We start from the raw sequence: 13,605 nt of genomic DNA, 5'->3' as shown, positions 1-13,605 counted from the left end.
CCTCGTTTGTGGTTTTTTTCAACGCCTCACACCAACGCGTGTTTTTAAAGCGACCGTGAAGCTGCAGCAGAGGCTCGAAGCGGGATGAAGAACTCTGCCGTCGGCCTTCAGGCTCCTCATTGGAGCAGGGTCTGCAGGGTCACAGAAACATGAACGCAGCGGTAGATAAGACGACGAACAATGAGGGTAAGAGGGTGAAGTGTTTCCTCTTAAATCACATTAACAGAGTCGCGGTGAAGGCAGCAGGCGGGACGCTAGTCAGCATCTTCATTAAGGTGTCACATGGTGTTTTATATATGAGGGGAGGGGGAGGGGGAGGCTTTCTGCTAGGGGTGGGAAATTAATCGAAACCGACATTCACAACCACTTTCCCATGTCGGTTATTTTGATTATTTTCAGGAAAGAGTCCTGGAAGCAATGTCCGTCGTTTGGACACATTTTGTCTTTAGGGAAGACGACACCGAACAAAAAGAAGACAAATTTAAACACTGCGGGAAAAACTGTTTGCAAGAAATGCAAGATTTTTTTTTTTTACAGTTTGAGAGAAGTTAATTTCTACTTTAAAACTAAAATGTGTCGTTTTGAATTTCAAGCCATGCTTTGATTTCAGTTTGAAATATTCAATAAATAACCCTAAAATAGTTCATCAGATATTCACTCTTTCATTAGGAAACAAACCCAGCTTTCATATTTGAGCTCATTTACAGTAGAGACCATGTTAGAGAACTATGAGGGCAAAAAACAAAATGAAAATAATCGTAATCGAGCTCAAATGTTCAATTAATCGTGATGTTGATTTGAGGTCACATCACCCAGCCCTACTTTCTGGGCCCCAATCAAACCCCGAATTTAGGCAATGATAGCCATTTCTCAACCAAACACTCACCTTTATTAACATGACTTTAATACATATTTCATCATGTAATCCCCTCGTCCTCAAATCGTATCTGAATGAAGCCGCATAGCTTGACGCTCCCAAAACTCCTCTCTTATGTTATTTTCATTGAAAAAATCCACAGGACCACACGATCAAAGTTTAGATGTTTACTTAAACAAAAATAAACAAAAAAACAGATACAGGTTAATCCAAAACTATACAAAAAGAGAGAGCGATGAGGAGAGAGGTCATGAGACTGTGAGGCTCCTCCCCCTCCCAGATCCAATGATGAACAAAAGTTATTACATGCATCCTTACATTTAACACGATGAGCAATAAGCCTCCTGCAGTCTGAGCCCTTTTTTAAAAAAATGTTAAAGTAATTGAACGTAACCGTTATAGGTCGGTAATGTCCAACTGTGTGTAACCATTAGGGCCGGGTGTTTCCCAGAACCCGACGATACGATACGATCGTGATAAACATCGATTTTGGATAATGACCATATCCTACCAGGAAGTCACTACAACAGCTGTTCTTTGTTGTGGAGAATAACATTAGAGGCGATCCTATAACTTAAAACACTTCACTTCAGCTCCTCAGAGATCCTAGAAAATATTTTAATTTTAAAGCTGTGGTGAAGGTGAAGGCGTTATTGTGAACTGCACCATCGGTCAATTGTCTTTCAAAACTGTCACCACAGCTCTGCAGCCGTATCCATTCTGTAACATCTGCATCGATACATGTATTTGCAAGGAGCGCATGACATGTGTGTTGCCTTATCGATCTTTTGAGAACAGCCCTAGTGGCCATGTCAGGACCTGCACCGGAGTCCAGATGCCAGAAAAGAGAGGAGGCTAATTTGACTCCAATAATAAAGAGTCGACAAGCTTTTTTTTTCAGTCCGCTCCAAAAGCTGATCGAAGCCAGGCTGAGGGACGCTAACGCTAACGATCCAACACAAGTGTATTGATCTTGTTACATCAAATCTGCAGAGGGTCCTCCGTACACTTGGCCTTTTAGGGTCACTGTTTATATGAAACCTGGTGGCAGGGGAATAAAATAAAGTGGGTATAATTTGGGTAGCTTAGCATACATCAGTCAGCTAATCCTGACAATTCAATTCAAACTCATCCAGAAGAGAAAACATGAATTATTTCACCAAAACAATCCCCTGGCTGCTGTGGCTCAGTGGTAGAGTGGGTCGTCTCTCAACTGGAAGATTAGGGGGTTCGATCCCCAGCTCCTGCAACAATTTGGTCGGATGTGTCCTTGAGCAAGACACTTAACCCCAAGTTGCTCCTGCTGCTTTGTTGGTGGTGTATGAATGGATTTGTCAGCCTCTAACATCAGGGTGTGAATGTGTAGGTGTGACCTGCGGTGTAAAAGAGCTTTGAGGAGTCAGAGGACTAGAAAAGTGCGGTACAAGCTCAAGTCCGTTTCCCACTTCCCAGTGGAGGAAGAAGTGAATTCATAACAACCCCTCCAGAAAAAAGGTGAGATATTCAGTCTGATCAGTCCTGTCAGCAGTGCTTTAAAGACAAGGAGCTTTGGGTTCAAATATTTCAGGAAAAAAACATCGTAAATTTTGATAACAGGCCACAAAGACAAAAAAAAAAGAATACATATATGTTGTTCTATGGAGAGGCACGGAAATCTGAAGGTAAAATGTTCATTCCCGTCAAACAAAGGCTCCGAGCGGCTGTGAGGTGAGAGAGGAGGTTTTTTCTTCAGACTCTTCTGCTCGCTCTGCGTCGTGTTTGTTTAAGAAAGCAATCAGCCCGTTATGAATAATAATGACCTTTCTCTGTGCAGGATAATGGGAAGGCTGCATGCAGAGCGACTCGAGGTCAGAGCCGAGCCGCGATGCCGTGTTTGGACAAGGAGCGTTTACCACACACGCACGCACACACACGCATACATATGAGGGATGTCCGAGCTGAAGCTCTGCATGCGCTATTATTCCTGCAGAGCTGTGCAAACCATGCAGGGAATAAAAAACGAGGCGTGTTTTTAACGCATGGTGCATGCCGTGCTCGAACAAACATGTGTTTATTTGCATGTCACCTTTTTCCCGATATAAAGCTGGAGGACATAGAAGCTATAAAAAGAGAATCATTTCGGACGCTGATGAATGTTATGGATGTTTGTGTTCAGAGCGCTGCAGCTGCATCGTCTTCCCACCTTCAAATGTTTGAAAAAATGTCACATGCACTCGTCTCATGAAGATTTCAGGACAGGCTGCTCCTGAAATCTTCATGAGTTTTCTACTCACAAATGTCCTCCACATCGTGAAGTTCTTCCTGTTGGACGGGAGGGGGGGGGGGGGGGGGGGGGGGAGTCTCAGCAGAAGAAAAAAAGATACTGCGGATCCAAGATGAAAGGTCAGAGTGAGTCTGACACTTTTTGCCTATATATCACTTCTGGAAGTATTCAATGTGTCAACGTATGAGTGGAAAAGAACTGGTGCATGTTTAATAATATTTCTTGCTGTATTCACGCATTGTCTCGCCCTGACTTTACAAGTGTGTGTGTGTGTGTGTGTGTGTGTGTGTGTGTGTGTGTGTGTGTGGGGGGGGGGGGGGGGGGGGTTATAAAAGGCTCAGACCGCTCTCAAACAGGAGGTTCAACATTCATTTAAGAGCTTCCTTTGGCAGCTTTCTCTGGAGGAGTTTTCAATCTTTTGCAGAGTCAGATCCACTCAACAAAACAAAGGACGAGATCACTGACAAAGCACCGCTAACCTTTCTGATAAATGCATTTTGTTTGATCTCAAAAATAAAACACTAGATCCTGACTTGTTGCAGCACACAAGTCAAGTCACAAAAACAGAAGCAGCTGACCAAAGTGCTGTACGATGCATCAAAGAAACAGTTTACAGGGGATTACAACACGTACAAGAAACACAAAATAAAATACGGTAGAATAAATAGGAGAGATGATGAAAGCAATAACTGGGATCTGAAAGAACCGTCTATTCAGGACCAGAGGACTCAAATGTTAAAACATAGAAATATGTCTTTAGAAGGGACTTAAAAGAGTCAGTAGAGGATGCAGACCTGATGGGAAGACAGGGGTGCAGCAGAAGCCGGCTAAATACTGCCTAAAAGAAGGAGGTTTAATGTTCAGTCCAGTCTGACAGAGTGAGACTGACAAACTGAGTCCAGGAGTCCTGACATGTCCTCCAAACAGAGGGCAGAACAGGACGCTCGCTGCAGGACAAAGAGCAGAAGGACCACACACTGATGAGAAAACAGGACAGACCTCTCTCTTTCTCTTCCTTCCCCCCCCCCAGACCTGTTTGTCCTCTCTGCAGATTCAGCCTCTGCTCTCCTGCTGCAGTCAGGCTGTGTGTGCTCTGAGTAAACCTGACTCTCTTCCTCATATTTACACTCAGCTCCATCAGGCGCTCGATTGGTTTTCCAGCGCCCGAGAAAGAAAGAGAGAGAGAGAGAGAGAGAGAGAGAGAGAGAGAGAGAGACACTGCTGACAGGGGGAGAACGGTCAGACTTGTCGAACTCCAGAGGGTATGGGGTTTGTTTTTTTTATTTGGTTTATACAAGTGATCGCAGAGAGACATGATGTCTTCTGCTACTGGATGTCGAGCAAAAAAAAAAAAAACAGCAAGGATGCAGAAAAAGAGTGAAGAACAGACGCCATCTTAATAGTCTCACAGCTCCTGTGAGCTGAATGAATGCTGATGTCTCTTGATGACCTCAAACTGCAAAACAAGATCCTCACTTTTCCTGTATAGTTATTTTAAAAAGTCTGAAACAGCTGCTGCAGCGTGATCCGTCAGAGAAGAAGCCGCCTATTCTAAACATTTTCCACAACAAAGATTCTCAATGAGTGAAACATTTCAGATGAAATGTGCATGTTTGATATGTGCACTTAGACACCCTGGACACGTTACACTGTTTACATTATTCTAAATTTAGTATATTCAAATATTTCTTTTTTTAATTTCACATTAGATTTCTATATTACTGTATTTATGTGTTTTAGTAATTTGAGTGTTATTGCATGGCCTTGCGGAACAGTCTTTACATTTCACTGCACATCTGTATGAGCATGTGACAAATACAAATCTTGAATCTTGAATCTTCTTGTTTGAAACCGTGGTGAGGCAGGGCCTTCCTGTGTGCAGCATGTTTGCATGTTCTCCCTGGGCATGCATGCACAGGTTTCACTCGTCCAATGACAGCTGCGTCCACCCCCCTTTGCAACCCCAAAGGAGATATGCGGTAGAGCTCATGGATAGATGGATGGATAGCCAAATGATTTTAAGAGAAACGACGTCATCCTGGAGAAATCTGGGAACTTAAAGAAAACTTCCCGCCGTAAATATTATCGGTGATATTCCCCAGAACGTTTTTAGAACCAAACATTTCCAGCTGAGACGTTAGGGGTTTCCTGCTTCAACGTTTTGTTTGGATGTGACGACTCAAGATCACAGACTGGTAGTGTTGTAGTCTGTCTTTGTCTCAAAACCGGTCTGGAGACCACTTTCTGAAGGTCTCAGTCTCGTCTCGGTACCGAAAGCATTTCTACCCGGTCTTGTCTCGGTCTCAGACTGGACTGACTCCAGATTTTAAATCAAGACCACCACTGATAGGCTATTTTTCCACGTCATTACTGACTAGACTGACTAGTGATTAGAAGGAAAAATCCTCTTTTTAAAAGAACAAAACACTTCATTCATATCACCTTCCCGTCTGCAACCTTTCCAGTGTGACGGTCTGAGTGACTAAGATGATGATTTTTCAGTGATATTTATGGTCTGGACTGGTCTCGATCCCTAAATGTCTTGGTAGTGAATCGGTCTCTCCCTGCCTTGGTCTTGGTCTTGTCCCGGTCTCAGAGTACTCTGGTCTCGGTTAGCGTGGTCTCGACTACAACATTACAAACAAGGCTCAAAATCCGGCCGGAAATCGTGTTTTTTTTAAATTCAGTTTTAACAAACTTAACTTCTCAGATTCGTCCGCACAGCAACACAACTTCAACAAGCCTGATCTAGAAAATATTTTTATACAGACATGTCATGAAATACTGCCACAGAAGAGCTCTGATTGGGTCACTCTGTTTTTGTGTAGCGGACTCTCTCTCTCTGGAAGAAAGTCTTAAATAATCTTTGGACATAATCCTTAAAAACTGTGGAGTCAAAGAAAGCAAAACACCTCCAGTTTTCAAAATGTCCGACTCTTTTCTCCTGCCTGATATTTGTACACCTTGTGTATCTGGAAAGCTTTAATAATCTCCAGTAAAACATTTCGGGGAGCGTTTGGTGATGGGTGGCCCGCCCTTTTGGCTTAAAGCAATTAATTCAGCTTTCTGACATCAAACCCTCGGCTCAGCTCGACAGCTTGGAGCTCAAATAAAAAAATAAAAAGGCGAGTTCTCCTGGGAACAGAGCAAAGATGGCAGGCTCCTTTCTCCTCTGTTTGCTCAGTGACTCTGAGAGCAATCTCCCCCCCCGGCGTGAAGACAATGTGCGGGCGGAGAGAAAGGGCCGGGCGGCGGGGAATGAACAGTTTGGAGTATTTGCTCAGTGGAGGAGCGACCACAAAGGCAGAGGCGAGGCGTTCCCATGAATCAAGGCGCCGTCTCAGGCCCCTTTTTGTTTGGTGGGTCTGCTTCTCGAGCTATTAGACGACACTACAGATAACCGGTTTCATGTCTTTTAGATCCTTTTCTCTGTGAAACTGTACCGTCAGGTGACCCGCTCTGATTTGTTGTATTTGGCTGTGTTAAGCGTCGAGGCGGTTGGCTGCGTTTAACCCACGCGTGGAGCTGCAGATAAACTCTCACACGGAGAGATTTTCATCCTGATATGAGCCGCTCATCGAGTGTTTCCTCTCTTCAAACGTGGGGGAATGAAGTCGACAATCACGGCCAATCACTCTGACGTTTAGCCGTAGTTGACCGTTGCCCCGCCAAATTTTTTTTACCACCACCTAAAAAAAAAAAAGCCCACAGACCCAAACTCTCTGGGTGGCCGTGCTGGAGGTCTGAAAGGCACCCGGAGTGACGCTTAAGCTCCTTTCACCTCAAGAAAGCGTCATTGTACATCTCCGTGAATGGAGAGCGGCTGTTTATTTAAGATTTCATGAAGTATCTGCGGCTCAAAGACGTCACACACTTTGACGATCAGAAATCGGAGATAAAAGTTTAAAATTAAAAAGTCAAGAGATCTCAACAGTCTTGAACTCTTTAGTGTAATTCTATAAGTTTCTTTTCTCAGCCCGTCAGAACCTCCGATGACCTCAGAGCGCGAACAAAACTTTCAGAAAAAAAAAAGCTCCAATATTTTCTCATCAATCGAATGTGTGTGTGATGTATTCTCACTTTTTAACAGTGTGTGTGAGCACCTGAGTGAGAGGAACAAGGTGAAGCTGGTGAGCGGGGAAAATCACAGACGAACAAACTCAGCCGTCAGTCCAACGAGACCAGGCTGTCCCGACCTTTGGGGTCGCCTGAGATTAGTTTGTTTTTTTAACGGTTTATTTGATAGGGACAGATATGATACACACAGACAAACTGATTTACAACACTCGCCCCGAGAACGGCTCAAGTGTCAATAAAAGATTAAAACAGTTGAAAAGGAAAAAGAGAGAGAGAAAGAGTATTTAGCTGTGATATAGCTACAAACATTTAAACACGAGAACACGTCTGTTGCTGAACTGACCAGGATTGTGTGGCTCTCTTAAAAGTTTTGAAGTTTGCAGAATAAGCTTCAAGTGATCGGGTAGCGAGTTCCAGGATGCTACGAGGCAACAGCGCTAACCACTATTAGCATCGTCAGACTGTTGCAGGCAAGAAGTTCTACCATCGTTTACACATCACATTACAAATGTTCTGTGACCTGATGCCTTAATGTGATTTTTGGATCCAGCAGATGTCGCCCTTGAGCACCAGCATGAAACCAAAACAACTCGCGCTGCATTGTTGTGTTAGCATGCTAATGCTAGCGATCTTTATTATGCTCGTATCTTCACACTGCATGTAAATTTACCTGAAATGAGCGTGATCTAGAAACACAGTTAAGCAGTGAGTACAGTATGTTATTCTTCTTTTCTCTAGTCCCTCAATTAAACAACTTTTATACACGAGGGGAGGAGTCAGCCGGCCGTCCGGGCGATGTAAACAAAGTGAAGATAGGACTCTGAAAACTCTGAAAACATCACAGACAGTGGGACTCGGGTGTTACACCCATTGTAGACAGTCATGACTCACAGAGTTATTTTCAGAGGAGATACTTGATTTATATTATATGTGTGAAAAATCACATAGAAAGACTTTAAATGTCGTCACGTCAAACGCACAGCGGACGCCTCCACATGGCGTCTCGGAAAGAATCACAACAAATACACAACAATAAAATCATATTAAAAGCATGAAAAATAAAACAACAGTGCAGCAATCATCCAATTAACAGAGAAAAAGGGAAACAACCGAGACAGAGATTGGCTAAAGTTAACAGTAAAACAAATAAAACATCCTGCATGAAACAAGGATTATAAGAAGGCCTTACGATAAAAATGTGTTTTTAAAAGTGATTTAAAAGAAGATACTGATCAATCAAAATCAACAGCATTTTTACAGTGCAGATTGATGTGCAGGAAAGCTTTTTTCTGAAGCCAATGTGAGCAAAAGATCGCCACCACGTTAAGTTTGAGAAGTTGATAAGTAGCTGAATTAAGCTGTAAAGATTAAAACTCAATAATTCATCAGTTAGGAGTGATAAGAGTTCCTGCAGAAGCCGTGAAGTGTGTGTGTGTCATCTTAAAAAGCTGCACTTCACCTGTCTCGGTAAGCTTGCTTTTCAGTTTCATTTAGCTAGTTTTGTGTGTGGTTATTGTTATTATGCTCACGAGGTAGCTCCTCCAGAACCTAGAAAGACGTCCATTTATCCAGGAGTGGGAAGCGTCCCAATCCCTGCTAGCTGCAGGTTTCTATTTCTGCAGGTATAGGAGTGTTGAGTGTCTGATGCCTTTTTCTTTCCAGGCTGGATCTTTCACTCAAAACGATGACTTAAATAAAGTGTAAAACAATAAACTGCAGACAAATAGAAATTGATGATTGGACAATTGGATTTCCATTTTCTGAATTCTCTTCCTTCAGAGCCAGAAGTGACCCGCTTGATGCATTCAGAGTCTTTTCATTAAACCTGAATCCCCCCCGCCTTGTTTCTGACCTCCACTTAACACCCACGAGCAGGGTCATTCAATGCAAAGCACACAGAGGTCTGATAAACACATCTGTGTCACTGTGTGTGTTATCAGCAGATTATCGGCTCTTTGTTAACGAGGCTGCAAAACACGCCCGAGCCGAGCCGAGATATCAAAACTCCAGAACAAAAGAATCGGAGAGGACAGAAGACAAAGCTGCATCCTCTGAGGTTAAATATTAAAGAAATGCATCCGGTTTTTATCACTAGCAAAGTAGAAACACACTTCTCTTTCTGCCAAATCCTCTTTTTTTTTTTTACAACACTTTCGTTTAGCAGATGATTTACTTTTGAAGATTTGTGTAAAAGAACCCGTTTTTAAATGAAGTCTGGTGAAACCTTTACATCCTGGTTTTTAAAACAGCATTATTCAAGACCAAATCTAAGAGTTCTGATAATTAAAGGACCAATATGTGAAATGATAAAGGTATCTTACTATCTGATCATTAAGGAAACATGTTGAAGTGCTGGCTTCTCTGACAACAATGCAGCAGCCAGTATGTCCTCCTTCTAACTTTAGATTCTGCTCCTGAATGCTCTGGATTTGTTTGGACCAGAGAAGGTAGGCGGTTTTAAGACACCCCCCACACGGCCGTTTTGGACGCCCCTCAGTTTGTCAGATATGAGAGCAGTTATCAGGTCAACAGGTGTTGCAGCGATGGAAGCGGGCAAGAGAAGTGGTTCAGATAGAAGTGATTGTACCCGACCTAAAAAGCCTCTGCATGTTTCTAATAAGCTCCACGAGCAGAAACGTGCTCAAACTAGGATCAATATTGGAGATGCTTTTTGAAAAATGGAGAGAGGTTAGAACACAGAAAGGTTTACAGACCCATGCAGAGCTGGATAAACACTGAAGCTTCAGAGTCCACCACATGGTGACCTGTGTGAACTCTATTTTCCATCCTCATCACAGCTCTGATTAAAACTAACAGAGACTGATTTAAAGCTCCCGCCAGACTGTGAACTCACACAGGTGGATCATCTCTGAACGATGAACGATGATGTCAGTGAGCATCTTCTCGGATTGAACCTTCGAAAAGCTTTAAATCTTCAAAGGATCACGGTGAGAAAAATCTATCCAGCTGTCTCTTGGATTGAGAGAAAACCAGCTGCTTCATGCACACCGTCCCCGTAGGGTTTCATAAATCTTGCAGGTGACATGTCGGGGCGGGGGGTCTCAATATGGTGCAGAGGTGACGGGGGAAGGTCATTGGTCGAAGAAGAAGAAGCAGACATCCCTGATAGTGGAGGAATGTCTTCTGGCTCTCACCACACTGCTACAAATCTCAGCGAGTGCATTTGTCCTGTGACGAGTCAAAAATATCTCATTAGACTTTTTACCAACAAATTGAAAGGATCTTAAATATATTGAACAAACACTCAACGTTATCATGCACGTGTGTCTCCCAAGTTGGATTATGCTGCAGGGGGGGGGGGGGGGGGTTAAAAAGACGGCTGAGCTCATATGGAGCAGAAGGTTTGCAGACTTTGTTTCTGAAGGAGCCAAACGAGTAGACTAGTGGCGCCATCTGCAGGCCAAAGTACAAAAACACATGATCATTGGACACATGCAGCAAGTTCTGCAGTGTTTCTGTTAGTTGTTGTTGTTGTTGTTGTTGTTGTTGTTGTTGACTTTGGATCTTTTGGGAAACAGGCATAACATTTTTTTGTTTTTTAAGAGTTTTGTGTACGTGTGAAATCAAATCTTTTTTTTGTTGCTTCGGCAGCTCTAAGGGTACAAGACGTCGAGATTTAAAAAAACAACAACTCTGACTTGCATCTTATCCCATCTCCCATGACTCATGTGAGTGTGTCACCTGTCACCCTGCTTTTTGTCTCTTTGTTTGTAAATGTCTGCATGGTCTGGCTGGACTGTGGAACCGAATTTGGGATAGGCCTAAATAAAGCTGTCTAGGTTTAAGTCCTCTATCCAAATTTCAGCCTGGCGCAGTTTCGATAGATCTCTGTTCGGTCATGAGCCTGGGATTTACCCAAGATTTCTGTTTTGTTATCATGTATGTATACTTGTGAACCAATATGTGCAAAGCTGCGACAGAAAATGTTCCCCCTGGATGATAATAAAGTATTGTATATTCAGTTTTTTTCATCCACATTACACTCTGTTGTTGTTGTTGTTGTTGTTGTTGTTGTTGTTGTTGTTGTTGTTGTTGTTGTTGTGTGTTTTCTAAAGAAGCATCCCACTTCTCCAAATGGAAAACTTTTTCACTGCAGCAGGATGTTAAACCACTAGAGGGCAGCAAAGACAACATTTTACAACTTGAATAAAGTCAAACTGATGTCACATGTTTGCTTGACACTGACAATGTGTTTTTCAGGAAACACTGGACATACACATGAAGTGTTTGCTCCTTTAATACGTGTGGGAGTTACATTTATCTCCTGATATCAAACCTTATTTTCACAGACTAAACCTCCTCAACGGAGAGATTAAAGCTGGTTTATTTCTTCTCCTACATGAGGAATGAGCTAACAAAGGTGGCGAGGAGGGAAATAGGGACTCACCCTCCCTCTCAGATCTCCTCTCTCATCATGCATTCAGCAGCACGATGTCTCTATCTGCCTCCTCCTGGGGATCTGCAGGAGAAATCCCTCTAAGTCTGAGACCCTGATCGCAGGTGAGATGACTCGTGATGACAACCAGCTGCCGTGTTAGACTGCAGAGTCGAATGTTAATGATCGAAAAGCCGACAAGTCTATTTTTGAACCGTGAAGCAATCAGCCTCCAAACTGCTGTGAACAGATGTGCAAAACAGCAGATAAAAAAATACATATAATCGAGTTTTGCATCCTCAGAAGCCGTGCAATTTCCACCTGAGTCACAAATGATGAAATAAAAGTTTTATTCAAAAGTTCAAGAGTCTGTAAAACACAAAAACCTTTAAAAGTACCTTTTGAATGAAAGAAATCTACGGTGGCCCTGAAGGTCAACTTCATGAGCGCAAACCAGACGCCAGAAATATTTCACGAAATGTACAAATATTTATTAAAACACAAACATTTCAGCCCTGCTCAGAACAGGCTGTTTCTGTGTCTGTACCTTTAAATATGTAAATGAGCTGTGTATGACCACACCCCCTCTCTGGAAGGTGCTTGGGTGTACTCGGTCTTTCTCGCTCCATGTCCTATTGTTTACGATGAGAAGGCAGACTCAGAGGGCAGAACAAACACCTAGCTGTGGGAGTGTCACCCACCTGGGGGAGGGGCTACTGCCCTTTGTGATGTCATGAAGGGAAAATCTCCAAACGGCCTGTTTGAGCACACAGTTTCTGAAAAGTGGAGCAGGGGAAAAATGGAGAGGATGGACTTTTCTCAACATTGGGGGGTTTGTAGACGGACTAGAGACACATGTTAGTGTTAGAGGAACATGGTGAAGAGTATTTTGTATAATATGTGACCTTTAATATTTGAACATTTAGTGAAACGTCCTTGGCGTCTGGTCAAATGTTTTTGCAATCATTAAATATTTATGCATTTTACCTTCAGGGCCACCGTAGAATTCAGTAATGAAATGTTCAACTTGTGAGATAGGAGGAACTATTGAAAGAGTTATAATCAGAAACTGATTTCTGCAGAATATTTGATCATTTCTGAGCTTATTTTTCACGTTGGAAAAGTGCTATCTCTTTTTTTTATGACTGATTTCATCACATTCTCGTCATGCAAGGTCATAAATCGTGGTTCAAGATACGTTTCGAGCACTGGGCTCAGCTCTCAAACCACAAACTGAACAGAAACTGTGATGTTTCCCTCCTCTGGTCTGTTGAGGTCAGACTCTGTGAAACAGTCCAGATTTAGATCCGGAAAAATTCTGCTTGGTGTGTCTGTATTTTGTGATCTTTGGAGTCAGTACATTAAACAGCACTAGAGGGAATGTGCTGCATATTTCACCCTGAGTATGCTGAAGAGGCCAAAGACAACACCGAGTGGGAGGGGTCTCTGTGTGGGTCTCTGAGGCGAGGATATTTGTGTAGATGACCGGACTGTGCGGTTGCGTTCTGGACCAGTATAGGAGTCCAGAATTTACTTACAGGCCACCGTCATGTCTGCATCACTGACCAGGACGCTGACACATCAAATGTTAAACACAACAACTCAGGTTTTGAGCAAAAACGTTTTGCAAACTCACGGGACGATACATTTAAAGTCTGACCTGCAAGACGATCAGACTGGTCATGTGATAAAATACCTCAATGTGGTTAGCATGCAGATTCAATCAACCATCCAATCTTGTAATTACAGCTGAATAATATAATTTGACTGATTAATTACAGGCCTTTGACGGGTGTTTCATTTATTTATGACAAGAACTTCAACAAATACACCAAAACGTTCATTAAAAGAACTTCTCCACCTTTCTTATGCCATGAGAGGTGTGAACATGTGGTTCATGGTGCGCTGTCTTTACTCCACCTCAACAGCCTTTTTACAGTCTAAAAGAAAAAGTCTGTCTTTGCTCCCTCAGCCCGCTGAATGACTCAAAGT

The 13,605-nt window shown here is 42.8% G+C and overlaps 1 protein-coding gene across 3 annotated transcripts in view; it reads right to left on the bottom strand.

The window, feature by feature from the left end:
• Positions 1-13,605, bottom strand: part of xrn2 (5'-3' exoribonuclease 2) — a 173,916-nt gene that overhangs the window by 71,959 nt on the left and 88,352 nt on the right. The window lies entirely within an intron of this gene.

The sequence above is a fragment of the Labrus mixtus genome, chromosome 12 (genome assembly GCF_963584025.1).
Source record: "Labrus mixtus chromosome 12, fLabMix1.1, whole genome shotgun sequence".
Taxonomy (NCBI): domain Eukaryota; kingdom Metazoa; phylum Chordata; class Actinopteri; order Labriformes; family Labridae; genus Labrus; species Labrus mixtus.
Note: the sequence above shows the minus strand (reverse complement) of the source record. Positions and strands in the feature narration are given on the sequence as shown.